Here is a 15,510-nt window from a genome sequence, read left to right as displayed (position 1 = left end):
AGATAACTAACTAACCTGGAATCGATTCTTAGCTCCACCACCTTCTGTGCCTCAGCTTATCCATCTTTAATACTTCAAGTAATAAGAGCCCTCACACCTCAGGTTTTTTGTGTGAGGCCTTTACTATGGAATGTATGAGTGGCAAAACAGATGATTGCCCAACAAAGATGTAACAGAGTTATGGCAGGTCAGACCAGAACTATGCTTCCCAGCCCTTCTCCTTTTGCATCTGGATGGGGGGCATGTGACTGAGTTTGAGACAATATTAATGGAACTAATACGTGGTCCATAAAACCTCTGGCATAATCCTCCCAACTGTCTCCCCCACCTGCTGGATAGATGTCAATGCCCAGCACAACCTCAGAAACCACATATTGAAGATGGCAGACCCTTGGTGAGCCCCAGTCTCTAAATGATTTTGTGGGGCAGTGACTTCCCCCACCACTGTTCCCATCAATAATTGAACTTTGTATGAGTAAGAAGTAATCTTAATATTGTGTTAAGCCCTGACATGTCAGGGTTTATCTGTTAGAGTAGCTAGAATTTCCTAAGCAAATCGAGTAGATGAAACATCTTGAACAATGTCTGGCACATAAAAAACACTTAATAAATGTCATCTCTTAACCATTTTCATCTTCATCATCATTATCACCATCACCATCTTAACTAACCTACTCTGGGCGAAGAAATTTGTCTCCCAATGTCTTACCCTCCCAGAAACTCTATTTAATAGGGCTAGTAATACCATTTAATAGGTAAAGGCATTGAGAAGTTAAGTGACTTCCTTATGATCACAGAGCAAGTGCTCATTCCACCATTTCTAGTACTTCACTCAGCCCTCTCCAAGTTGCTGGTATAGTCTTGATCCAGTTATAGAAGTGAACCCTTTGTAGGAGAAGAATGTCTGCGTTGTCAACTTGGCATCTTGCTTATTTTCTTGTCAGATTCCAAGTCCCAACTCGTGCTGTGTTGTACTGTTCAAAGAAAGCACTTCACATCAAGAAATGTCATGGTTGCTGGAAATAATTTTTTCACATCATCTTGAATTTTTCCTTTTTGCAAGTTCAGAGGGTTCACTTAGATTCAAATCTTATAATGCCTCCTTTGAAAACATTCTAAAAGGGCACCTTGTTTTTAAGAAGCTCAACATCCAAATAGAACACTTCATTGTCTTCATCTTAAAAGCTACAAAATGAGGATATCCTAAAGAGGTGATTTATAATGTGCAGGTGCCTTATTTTCTGGTAATTGGAAGCTGGTTTTGATGCTGTAATTTTGTTTTTGTGTTTTGCTGCCCACTTATCGAAGGCAGTTGAGCTGAATGTACAGGATTTCTACAAGTTGGCTGTCGGTCGAGTCCCCATATTCAGGTCCCAAATGTTAATGCCGTGTAGATCTTAAAGCTTTTATCACTGGTCTCATTATTTGCTATGGGAATCTGCCTCATGGGGATGTTTAGTGCTTTCTCAAGCAGAGTCAATAGAATTTTGGAGATAATTTAGAGACACTTCTAAGTGTTTTGTTCCTCTCAAGTACCTCATTTAGCTATTCACTAAACAAATACAGATTACCTACTACGTGCCAAGTGTTGTACTGGGCCTTGAGGATACAAGGATCTCTATGCCACTGTCCCTCCCTCCCTGGGAAAAAACAAATGAAAATGGAAGATGGATAAATGCATAGCAAGTGTCATAAAGAGAGATAGGATGGGTAGGGGAAACCCTTGATGACAGGTAGTCTTAGATTCAAATCCCCTCCCTAGCACTTCTAGCCAGGTGACCTTGGGGAGATTACGGAGTTGTTTCAGAGCCTAGGTTTTCTCATCTCCAGAATGGACACAATCCTACCTACCTAGTCATGTCGTTTGAACATTTGAAGTAAGGTGTGTGAAACATTTAATCATGGTGGCTGCTCAATAAATGGGTGCTGTTATTAATAGAAAATATTTGCTTCTCATGGATTCCCAGGCTAATGGGGTAGCTTGCTGTTTCTCAATTATATTGGGATCCCCAGAAACAGATCCCAAGACAAGGATTCATATGCAAGGAAGAAAGAGATCCAAGGAGGGACTAGTAAGGGAAAGGTTGGAGTCAGACAAAAGGGAGAAAAGCTACACAAGGGTGCAATTTCAGGCGATGTCCCATGGAGGGTAGCTCTGGTGTGCAATGCTCCTCAGAACTTGCAGCTACTCCAAGCAAAGAAGCTGGGCTTTCATTCTGACACACCTTCCCATCATCAGCAAAAGGGATGGGAACCCCCAGGAACACTGGCTTGCTGTGTGTAAGGGGAACAGGAACCTAGTGCCAGGAGCCCAAGGGAAGAGTTTCAGAATCTCAGGTGCTGGTAATTATAATCAAAGGCACACAGAGTCTGAAAGATTGGTGGCTGGAAATAAGAAAAGGGATATGAAGGCATCTGGGTGAAGCACCAACTATGCTGATCATACCTCCCTTTTCTGTCTTCTGGGGGACATTAGTCCTGACCCAACTAGCCCCAAGAAGTAGGATGAGTTTTCCTTGGATCATAAGCACAGGAAGTTTGTAGCATCTACCTCTCCAAATATAGCTAATGGGAGGCTTTGGGGTCACTCTGGCTTACGATGATGTCTTGGCCTACCTTTTTATTGCCTGTGGCACCCTGGCCAACTGCTTTAGCCTCTCTGACTTAAATTTTCTCATTCGTAGAATAGGAATAACAATATGTTTTTTTGTAGGTTTGCTCTACAAGGATGTCTTTCTGTTCACTGATTTATCTGACAAATATATACTGAACTTCTGCTATATGTCAGGCTCAGGGCTAAGCATTGGTACACTGAAATGAATCAGACACAGGTCCTGCAATCCAAGACCTTGGCAGCTAGTGGAGGAGGCAGACGTGTAAATTACAGACTCCATGTCCTTCCTAATACGTGATCTCTCTCTCTCTTTGTCTTCCTCTCTATGTCTTGTTTTCGATGCTGTGCCTTCTCCTCTCTCTTCTTCTGCCCCATGGTCTCCCTCCTTCACTTCTTCCCTACATTTCTGTCTTGCACCCTCCTGCCCTCCCCACAGACCTAGTTTTCATATCAATTGGACACTCTGTCACCTTCTGCCCTAGCCAGTTCCTGCCTCCCACTGCTATTTTCCAAGGGCCCTTCTGAAGGTTACAGAGTCTATGAAGTTATGGGCAATTCAGTTCAACCTGGACTCTGTGGTATGACTTAGGATGACATGGAAATAACAGCAAACCATCCAGAGCTTCAGTTAAAGCTTGGGGGCTGGAGTCAGGGGTAGGTGTGGGTGTATAAGTGCAAGTAGCCGTCCTGAGTCCTGGGGAAGAGCAAATTAGAATGCATGGCTCATTAATGCATGGGGGCAAGGGGTGGGTGGTGGTACGGGAAGGCCTGGAAAGCAGAGACGATTTCCCTGCAATTTTGCAGAGAGGTGGATCCCCAAGCACACTGGGATGGGCACCAGGAAATCCGTAGCTTGAATTCTAACTCTGGAACAAGCTGCATGATATTGGACATTGTTTTCCTCATCCACAGGATATGGATAGAGACTGTGACCTTGGAGGACTCTTCTGGTCCTCTTGGCCAGGAACCCTGCTTTCAAAAATGTCTCGATTTCTCCTCCTTTTGCTTCTCAGTCTTAGAATGACATCGACTTGGGGATCCTATAGTAGTAGGCAACTTTTTGTATTCATTCCAGGATTCTGGGAGAAGATTAGCTTTGGGCTTGGAAAGACTTAGATGCAAGGCCCTGGAAGCAGACCCTGTGGTTGGAACCTGGTTTACCCTTGTGTTGTGAAGTCATGGGCAACTGCTGCAAATAGAGAGAGCCCTCGGGTGACTTGTATAAAACAGCACTCAAACTTGAAAACCATGATCTGGTAGCTCTAGGGGCCCAGAAATCAGCATTTTCACAAACACATCAGAGATTCCGAAGTGAGTAGTTGGTGGACCCCTGAGAATCACTTCTAGGCACCTGGGCTTGGCTCTATCTCAAATACTCCAACCCGGTTGTGGAAGGTCTCTGAGCATCTTTCTTTGTCTGCACAGTAGGGCTCTTCACCCCTGCCCTGTCCTTCTGCAGGATTTCTATGAGGAACAGATGAAATGGCAGATGGGAAGCCTCTCAGAGGCTCTGCAGAATCAAAGATGTTGCCCTTTGTGTGTGAGGCTGCACAGCTTCCCAGCTCCCATGTCTCTGGACTCAGAGTCAAAGAGACTGCAGACAGAGAATAGTCTGGTGAACACTTCAGCCCCTCACCCCACCTCCAGTATCACTTCCATTTGACCAGTGGTGTTGACTAGCCATTGCTGTGGCAACCAGCTGCACAGGTGAACCCAGGTAGCACCTGGCCTAGGTGTGCTGCAGAGCTCTGCCGTCTGCCTTAGTGCCTTCCTGCTTCTACCATGTAGGATCACATCAGGACCCAGTGCAGCCATTTTGAAGCATGTGTAATGCTGGAAGTGTGAGGGGCTTACCACCCCGTGGGCTAAACACTGTCCAATGGGAGTTGGGGACTGGTGGTACATAGTTCCCATTTCCCTCTCTTGGGAAGACAATTCTGAGGGTATTCTATCAGCTCCTCAGAGGTCCTGGGGGGCTGGAACCCCCTTCCTCACAGTGGTAATCAGCTCCATAGAGGCCCCCTGAGACTGGGTTTTTCCTTCTTTCCTATTTTACTCTTCCTAGACCCTCCTCCTGTGTCTTAAGACTACTTCCCCCAAACAACTACCTTAAAGCTTCTACTTTGTACCTGGGTCACTTGGCAGACCTCATACACAGGGATCCTCTAGAACAATTCTGCCACTTACAATCTTAATCCCGAAACTCCTATCCAAACCTACCCGCTCACACCTTGCTCCGTCCTATGATGTCCTCAGGCAAGAGTGTGATGAGACAACTCCATTAGGTAAAAAGGTGAGCACAGAAGGGACATTTCACGTCACTCCTCCTAACACTCAGTCCATTTAAGAAGACAAAAATGAGATGCCACCGAAAGTTACTTTTCTTTGCCTTTTTTTTTTTTTTTTTTTAAATCTGCCCACTTCCTGTCTTCTCTTGGGAGATTGAAAAGTGTCTTCTCACACATTTCTTATTATCAGAACTTAATGAGAATTCTAATTAAGACTACTGCACACTTCAGCGGTAGTTTCCAAAATGCAGCTCTGGCTTCTAGTTTGTCAGGCTGCCAGTCTTTTGCATCCTTGCCAAAGATACCCTCTATCATAATAATATGAATAGCTATCATTTATTCAAAGTCTACTATGTGCCAGGCAATTTGCATATATTAGCCCTAGTCCTCACAAAAACCCTATGAGGCAGGAGCTGTTCACCCTAGGTTTAGAGGAGAAAAGTGGGGCGCGCCTGGTAAAGTGTTGGGTCTCAAGCCGTGTGCCTAGGAATTGGTGGAATTGGGGTTCAAACTCAGGTGTGCTCTCTGCTCAAAGACTTCTCATGTCCAGCCTGCCCAGGGGATCATGGGGAGGGAGAAGACAAAAATCTTGTCACAGCTTCCAGAATGGCCATCATTTCCCATAAGAATGTTTGTTATGAGTTATTATGTCTCCAGCCTCGGTTTCTGGAATCTCTGGGAACAGTGCTGTAGTTTAGGGAATCCCAGGAGACTCTGAGACACCCAATTAGAAGGGCAGTAATAGCAGACCCCAGAATAGACTGATTGCTTATTCATTATTCTTGTTATTTCTGAACTCTTCCATCCATTGTAGGGAAGGCTGTCAGCAATTACCACGATGTTCCTTCCAGAAAGGGGCCTCTTAGCCTGGCTAATCACCTCACCCAGAACCGAAGAGAGTCTCAGGGCGAATTCTCCTGATGTGACATCAAACTTCTGCTGTCTCTGGGGCTTCCCAGTGAACCCTCAATGGACACCTTGGGGCAAAATGAGAGAACTGGACTTTTGCAAAGGAATGAGTGGGTCCCTTTCAGACTTGTTAAATGCTAGTCACTTTGTTGAACAGGTGTGCCTAGAGGCACTGTGTTCTTGTAATGCATCAGCAGATTGATACCAGGTAATGGAGGATCAGGTGTGAGCTGGGGTCATTTGCACAGAAAGAGAAGAGCTGAGTCTGTTCCTTTCTCCTCTCAGCAGAGTCTCTGTCATTCTGCTTTTTCTCTTCATTCTCTGGCTTCCTACTCTCCTTTGCACTGATCCTCTTGAGCACCTACTTAATAACACCACATACTTGTATACCTGACTTTATCAGGTGGAGAGTATCCCTCACACTGCTCAGCCCCTAAAGCCTGGGTGCCCTCAAAACACATTCTCTCTTTTTGACCCTTTCTGTTTCTCCTCTCTTGCTCTCCATCTTTAGGATTCTGTGTCTGTCTCTTTTTGTCTCTCTGTTCACTCTCTCTCTTTCATGTACAAATGATTAATTCTATATTGAGCTTAGTCCATATTAAGCCATCACCGCCATCTTCCACTCCTACTTGTTTCAAACAAGGATGACTCAAGTTCAGAAGACAGAAGTTGGGACCCAAATCTGGTTGACTCCAAAGCTTAGGTTGTGAGAAGCTGCCTCAATTTCCCTTTTCTTCACTTTCCACATTCACTCTATTTCCAATTACTGCCATGTTGATACTCAAAATATTTCTCAAACCTGAAATGCACCTTCTTGTTCTTACTCTTAATTTATTCATTCAACATAAACTACTGAGCACCCACTATGTTGATATTTTGTAGTAGGTCTAGAACAAGTGACAGAAACGTCAGAATTAAGGCAAGAATCCAGTCTACAGGGGAAGGAAATGACCACTATCACTGTATAAGTTTTCATCACATCAGGCTGGGTTAATGTAACAGAATTTTCTCAAGCCCCTCTCCATCCGGCAGCTAGATTACCTAATACCCTCCATAACCTAACCTTCAACTTCCCCAGACTCATCTTTTACCATTCTCTTCCTTTTTGTGTTCTAGGAAAATTAGGCTGTTGGAAGTTCCCCCATATATCTACCATGCTGTTTCCTGCCAGGTGGCAAGTGCTTGATTTTTTTCCCTCTGCCCGGAATGACTTTCCTTTGGCATCTGGTTAACTCCACTTATTCTTGAAGGCTCATGTCAGAATCTTCCCAACCCTCTCAGCCTAGATTAGATGTTTCTCTTTATAACCTATAAATCTCCATTATTGAGATTATTACATATTGTTTTATAATTACCTCCTTATGTATCTTTCTCCTATTAGACTGGGAGCTCACAGAAATAATTTGTCTCTGAATTCCCATTGGCTAGAAGAGCGTGTAAAAGCAATTGATAAATACTTGAATGAGTGACTAAGTGAAGAAATTAGTAAGTGAAAGAGTGCTATTTTTACTATACCTTGTTGCCTTTCTGAGCATTGATAGGCCAAAGCTTATTGAGCACAAGGGATAAATTGTAACTTAAAAGAGCTGAGGACTGAAAACCTTCCTTTGGTTGTGGGGGACAGAGAGGAATGTCCCAGACTCTTCTGAGTGTCTGATGTGACATTTACAAGAAAAAATACACATACACATAATACACTTGATATAGTTGTGGGGAATTTGTGGATTCCCAATGCTCATGTATGTTGACCTCTGGCTCACTTGAACACAGTATTAAGAACAGTATTAAGAACTCCACCTCTGGAAATGAAGCCAGGATACAAATGATCTGCCAGAAAGTCTCTCCATTTAGGAAGTTTTGTAGAAGCAGAGACAGGGTTAGGATTCTGTGCCTTCTCTGTTTCCCTTGCAACATCACATTTCCTCGTGGCTGAAGAATTTGGGCATTAGTATGGAAACCTTCCCTAGACAGTGTTTTTTCTTTGTTGCGACTGACATGAGATACTTTGCTATAACCCTGGCAAGTGACTTGGTTGATTCTTGGAGTTACTATGTAGGTTAATTAAATGTAATTAAGCTAGTCTAAGTTGCACCTTCTTCTTAATTATGTGGCAAGTTACTTCTGGGGCTCTCTTTCCTCATCCCTAAGATTGCAGTAATAATAACAAACTCATAAGGTGTTGAATAGATTAACATTCAAAGGGTGTTGACTGGGACAGTATTCTTATATATGATACATGCTCAACAGTCATACACCAGCACCCACCACCATCAACCCCCGCATTCAGGTCTCTTGATCTGATCTATGTGATGCTTCATCTGCACAATATCATCATGTTTTGATGACCCCTTTTTGTAAAGCAGAGGTATACTGGCAGCGTTTCCTTCAAGGGTCATCCCACCAATTTCAATACTGTGGTTCTGAGGAACAATCCAGATGTCTTCACGAATGCTGTTACCTCTTTATGAGTGTCCACCTGGTATCCAACATTTATATAAAAGCCCTTAAACTGACCTTTAGAGGTGGAATGTTGTCTCTTTCCTTAACGTTTTCGACTCCCTTCTGTGCTTAGAGGCTGATGAAATCGGAAATCTTCCCATTTTGTGCTTTTTGGAGGAAAACCCAGTTTAAACACTTAATTTTACTGGTGACTTAAAGCTGTGTTTGCCATTTTCTTTGAAGGAACTCTGAGATTTTGAAAGCAGCCCTCTGCAAATAAAAACATCATGACCAGACTTCTCAGCACTCCCTGTGTGGATGGGTAGTTTCACAAATGGGGGGGAAAAAATGTGCATTTTCTTGATTCCAGGGAGCTGAAATTTGACTAGAAAATCTTAGCAGCCCTGAGGCCATGTAATTTAGTGTTCCTGACACTATTCAGCCATCTGCCATCCATGTCTCCAACCTTACTGCCCCTCCTCTATAGCCTCATTTGGAGACAGTAAAACTTTGATTACCTAGTATCGTCAGAGAGAAGAAGATTCTGAATAAGTAAATTTTCTGGTTCATTAGGTAATCATCTTTGTAGAAGGAGATTATTGGACAGACTTATCTTTGAGTATTGTCACTGCTACTAATTAAGGATGTCCTTGGCCAAGTCACTTAACTTTCCAGGGTATTTATTACTCCAGCCAAGACATGGGAATGGAGATGGAACCTTTTCAAGGTTACTTTGAGGATTAGAAACAAATTTGTAAAGCATATGGCATATAATAGGTACTTGGCAAGAGTTGATTCTCTTACCTTCTACTTTTTCTTTCATTCAACAATTTATTGAATAGTTCCTGGGTACCCAGCACGTTCCTAGGAACTGAGGATAGAATGTCAAACAAAACTATATTGCCTATATGAAGGAGGGCACTTTGGGGATGAGCACTGAGTGTTATGTAGAAACTAATTTGACAATAAACTATTTGTAAAAAAAATAAATAAATAAATAAATAAAAAATGTTTTCAAACAAAAAAAAAAAAAAAAAACTATATTGCCTATGTCCTTAAGGAGTCTAGTGGTAAAATATGATTACGTTCTAAGATGGAGATATTTAGGGTGTTTTAGGAGTCCATAGGAGAGGAATCTAACCCAACCCGGATCAGTTATAGGTTATAGCTGGTATCATAGATGGTGGTGGTGGTCATGACTTTGATGATGAGGAGGACAGCCTCATTCATATTTTGTGCTGAGCATTGACATTAAGTGATAGCACAAAGTCTGCACCACTGATAAGTGTGCATTTCTGAGTCCATTTCAAACTGAAGTTCTTCCTAATTCCAGAGCCCAAGACTGGTGACACCAACTCTTTCCAAGCTCATAGAGCTTGAGGATTTACTCCAAAGTGGACTAAGAATGAAATTTTGAGCATCCAGTATCATTGCAGTGTGATGACATTCATTATACACTTTTAAAAAATAATCCAAGCCCACTGTATTCAATATTTTATAAATTCATACAGGAGAAAGTTGGTGGATCAATGGTACCCCTGACCTGGAATGGATATGGGTGGGTAACCGTGCTTTCATGAGCCCAAGGGGACTTTGATGAAGAATCAGTGAAATGGGAGTTAGTGAGATTCAAACTCAGCTGTGGCCAACTTTCCCTGGATATGAACATGCTCAGGAATCAAAACATCTCTTGTCTAAACTATAAATTCTGTGGCTGAGGATGACAGTAAATGGGAGTTTGCTGGCAGGGGTAGCCCACAGGTGTGTTATTGTGAAGTTCAAGCATCAACAACATGACAACAGCTTCAAAAGTGGCAGAGAGATAATACAGACATTAATTAAATCATCCAGCCCAGGTGGGTTCCCTCTACAGAGACTCAGAAACCTGAGATAAGAGCCAAGACTTCCCTTTAAGGTTCAGCCTGAGAGGAAACCAACATCCCGCCACCCTTGAATGCCCTCAAACAATCTGGCAAAACAATAGGCTGTCAGTCATCCAATGAGAAAAGCTGGTCTTGATATGCTCAGTGCTTAAAAAGAATAGGGATGATACCAGCTATAAATTGATGAGAAGCAGCCTCAACACCTACATAAGTAATCACAGCCTGAATGCAGTGGTTTTCATGAAAACTTAAAAGCCCAAATTCCTGATCTTGCCATCTACAGCCCTCTGATGTATTTCAGCTTCATTTCTCAGCTCTCTCCTTTCTCAAACATTCCAGTCCCTTTTATACTCACTGCTGTCTATAAGAGGGGCCTTATCAGATTGATGACCTGCTGCATTGCCTGCCTGCCTGGAAGATCCTTATCCTGACCCCCTGTATAGCCATGGTGGGTGCGGGGAGGGTGCGGTGGGGTCTCTTCTGTATTTCTCATCCTAATCTGAGTACCAAAAAGACTCTGTTTCCTCACCTTTACTTGCCTTACAATATGACTAACTTTTCCTTGGATTCAGAATTTGTCTCAATTATTAAACCACATTTCCAGGGTCTTTACTCTGCACTCCTCACCTCAGTCTAAACACACTACCCTCTCTCATGAACATCTCTCTTGGCTAGTGCCTTTGGTGAGGGGAGCTGTTGTAAACTAAGGTAAGGGCTTTTAGCTTGGTGAACCCATGGTCATTCATGGCCTGTGGATAGCCTTCAGAGACCTATAATCCCGCTAAAATGGAATATGAAATCCTGTATGAGATTGTGCTAATATCAGTTTCCTGGTTTTGATGAGGTACTGTTTTCCTGTGCAATACTGCCAACGGGGAAGCTGGATGAAGGGTACTTGGCACTTGTCTGTACTATTTCCAAAACTTCTCATGAGTCTATAAATAAGCCAAAGTAATTTTTTAAAAAGTCTTTAAAAATTGTGTGAAGGGGTGCCTGGGTGGCTTAGTCAATTAAATGTCTGACTCTTGATTTCTGCTCAGGTCATGATCTTAGCTCAGTTCGTGATCTCATGGTTTGTAAGTACAAGTCCTGAGTCAGGAGGTTGAGCCCCCAGTCAGGCTCTGGCTGACAACAAGGAGCCCACTTTGGATCCTCTGTCTACCTCTCTTTCTGCCCTTTCCTTGCTCATACCCTCTTTCTGTCTCAAAAATAAAAAGAAACAGTTTCAAAAAACATAGTGTGAAGCAACCAGATACATAAAATAGGGCGGAGGGAGACTTTTATGCATGTACCTGTTTACTTTTCAAGGACAAGATTTGTATCTTTTCTCTGTTTCTTAAAGCGGAATTTGATCCACAGAATTTTATAAACACCAGTGTAACTATTTACACAGCTCTGAGGCTTAGTGCCTTTACCCTTCCACATAGTATGTCCTTCAGTGGGCTGTCATTTGTCATCACCATTGTTTACTTCTGCACTAAATGGGGGTGGAGGTGAGAGAGGGATTATTTCAAATCTTAGGAAGGGAGAAAACCAGGGGCAGCGTTCCTCTTGGTTGACAGACGTCAGGATGAAGTATCTGAACACAGGAAAATTCTTTACACTACAAAGATTAATTCCATACTAGTATTTCTCTTATCCTGAGTATCTTTAACAGAATGTCTCTCTTGTCTCTAGCCTTGAGCTGGGTTTCAGAAGATCCTCCTTTTAATAGCTTAAGTTTGAGTTGCTAGTGAGCCGTGGTTTAGGAGTCATGATGAAAGTCGAGTGAAAAGAGTACTCACTTTTACTGCTGGCCTTTCCAATGTTAGTCCCAGAAGCTCTGGGCAACTTACAAGTAAACCATGGTGTTCAATATCAGGCCACCCAGAGTCCCCAGGTCTCTTCCTCCAGTTGGAAACATGGCAGCTCATGGCTCCATTTCATGAAAGAGTCAGCGTGGCAGCTGTCTTGGATTCAGAAATTGTCTGGACCTGGAGACACAGGAACTAAGTTTGCATTCCGGTTCCACCTGTTATTAGCTAGGGGATTTGGGACAAGCCACTTCATATCTCCAGGCCTCAATTTTCTGTCTTCCAACTGAGAAAGGTAACATTACCCTCATGAGAAGTACATAAACATAAAGTACATAAAACAGCCATGTGAAAGCATTCTGAAGACTCCAAAATAAGACATAGTTGTGAGAGATTATGAGTAAGGAATAAGATGGGAAAAGAAATGACCTGGACATGGGGTCAGTACACAGGCCAAACCTGTATTGTGTACCTTACAAATGCTACCTAACTTAAAAACACTGACTGCCAGAATCCTAGACTCTAAACAAAGGTAAGAAATATCTCTGTCATAGAAGATTTTAATGTATTCCCACATGGAGGAAAGTTAGTGAACATACTGATTCCTTAGTCTCAAGGAATTCCTATTCTATCCTGTCCTATCCTATCCATCAGTTCAATATTAATAGAGCATCAAACCATGTGATACATGTGGGGATATGGAAACCAATGAAACCCTGGTCCCTTCTCTCCAAGAGTGGGGAGTTTAATGTGGGAGATAGAAGCTACTCCTTCCTAGGAAAAGAGGCAAAACAGAATCAAAGAAAAGCAAGTAGCTTTAGGGGATTTTGTTTTTAAAAGAAACATTACCAACATCCAGCATGTTTGGGCCATCAGTTCACACTGCAATCAACCTTCTAAACTCTAATTCATCTCCATCTTCAGGCTTGGATGGTGAGAATTTCTGTTAAGACGTAAGAAAGATTCCGTTCTGCAGACCAGATACCAGATAAGAACTAGGTGCATAGTTTGTTTTATTTTGCATTGTCGTGTTCAGTGGGTGCTTTTTCAGATAATGTTATTTTTATATCAAAGCAACTGCATGTACAGAGTTAAATATATCAGCTTTATAAGGACAAGTAGGGGCCCCTTTCCCCATGTCTCCTCATCTCCCCTCTTTGATGCCTTCCCAAAGGCATAGATTTTTAATGGCTAGCTCTTTTTCCACAAAGTTAATGCTATATTTCCTTTTGTTCTAAATAATTTTTGTGTTTTATTTTTTCAATGTTTGTTTATTTTTGAGAGAGAGAAGGGGAATGACAGAGAGAGAGACAGAGACAGAATCTGAAGCAGGCTCCAGGCTCTGAGCTGTCACCACAGAGCCCAACACAGGGATTGAACTCATTGACCATGGGATCATGACCTGAGCCAAAGTCAGACGCTTAACCAACTGAGCCACCCAGGCGCCCCAGTGCTATATTTCTAAATATGCCCCTGTTGCTATTTCTCAATTAATTTCCCGCAGACGTTATCTATTGATTTCCCTCTTTGAGAGGACAAAGATTTTATTCTCTTCTATGGGGGTGAGTTCTTCCCCCCCCCCCCATTTTAGTTTGGACTAAAATGAGGGTTCGGTGGGTCTCAGAGCCTGCAGTGCATGCCTGGAATCCCATACAGGCTGTTCGCACCTTGAGGCCTGTCCAGGTTAGAGAGGGAGAGCTTTGATGGAGTCATTGTTGGCAGGTTCAGACACACAAGTGACCTTCCCACAGGCACTGGCTCTTGCTGTTTTCCAGTTGGAACTGCTCAGGCACCAAGCCTCCTGGAATGTAGGCTGGCATTGCAAAAGCGAAAAGAACTTTTAAGATGGAAAACTGCTTGGCTGGAAGTCCAAGGATAGCTCTGCGGACTCTGGTGAAGGAGGAACTGAGTGGGTGGTAGTGGGTGGAAGAGAGAGGAGGAAGGATCTGCACAGGTCCAGGCATGGGTCAGAGAGGCGAGGGCTGGAAAACAGCCACTCTCAGGAATGAGGCCTTACTACATGAGAACAGCCACAGGGAAGGCTAGGGATCCTTCAGCGCACACTGCTGGGACAAATGTTGGTTAGCAATTTGGCGAAGCCTCAGGTTGATCCTCGCGTCAGGTTTAACACTGAAAAAAGAAGAAAAAATAAAATCTTCCAGATAGAGTAAAAGGCTTTAAATTTTTAGGAAAAATATGCTCCAGAAAAAAATAAAATTGAGCATTTATTGAGTTGCTGAAACAGGGAGAACTATGAGTGGATAAAATCACAAAATAAAAGATAGATTTAATTACATATGCAATATATATTTTAAAATATATAATATATTGTATCTGTATCTAATTGATTGTATATATTATGATATATTATTGTAATATAGTGTGTCTATTATATCTAATATATGTATTATGATGTATTTTATCTATTATATCTAATAGATTACTTACATATTATTATATTTCTTATAGCCAATAGATTATTTTTATGTAATTATAATATACTATATCTATATCTAATAGATTATTTATGTGTTATATATAGTAATGATGTATAATTATATATTATAATTATTATATCTAATAGATTATATATAATTATAATTTATACATTATATTTAATTATTATAATGTATTATTATAATAACATATATCTATCTAATAGATATATTCCCACATAGATATATAATCTCTATATACCTATATCTTATATATCTAATATATGTCAATCCAATATATATCTAACATATGTCATTATGTCGTATAATATTATATCACATACATATATGTGTATCTTTGGTTTAAAAAATGTTAAGAGAGAGCAAAGCAGGACAATATTCTGGCAAAGATAAAAAACCAAGCCTTGATATTCTTAACATAAAAGAGCTTATAAAAAACCATTATGAAAATCACTAAGCTCCTGAAAGCTAAAATAGACAGAAAATAAAAATCACAAAGAGGAAACAAAATGGCTTGAAAAACATATGGGAAAATGTTCAACCTTACTAGTAATCAAAGAAATGCAAATGAAAATGGAGATGCTATTTGCAGCCAGCAAATGTGTAACATTTTCAAAAACAGAAGAATACCCAAAGTGATGAGGGTGTGGTAAAATTGATACTTCTCATGCATTGCTGGAGGCAATGTGAGTTTGTACAGCCCTTTTGGAAGGCAATTTGGCAGAGTGCATCAAGATCCTTAAAAATATCCATGCTTCTTAATTCAACAATTCTACCTCCCAGGCGGCAATCCTAAATGAAACGAAAGCATTTCGTGTTAAAGGGGAAAAAAACAAAAACAAAAACAAAAACAGAAACAAAAAAAACCTACATTGCAGTGTTGTTTACAATGGTGAAAAGGAGATTGCAATCTAAATGCATAACAAGAGGAGGAACAGTTAAGTAACTGATGGAGTTCATTGGTTGTGTTATTATAAACCATTAGTAATGAGTCAGACCATCCTGGGTCTGTTCCTGGCTTCTCTTCTCTGAGCCCCAGGGAATGCTGCTTGCATTTCTGCTCCTGCTTCCTTATCTGTAAAATTGAACTAATGGCCCCCTGCAGGGTGGTTGTGAGAATTTGGCTTC

The sequence above is a fragment of the Hyaena hyaena genome, unplaced genomic scaffold, assembly GCF_003009895.1.
Source record: "Hyaena hyaena isolate Hyena2069 unplaced genomic scaffold, ASM300989v1 scaffold_76, whole genome shotgun sequence".
NCBI lineage: Eukaryota > Metazoa > Chordata > Mammalia > Carnivora > Hyaenidae > Hyaena > Hyaena hyaena.
Note: the sequence above shows the minus strand (reverse complement) of the source record.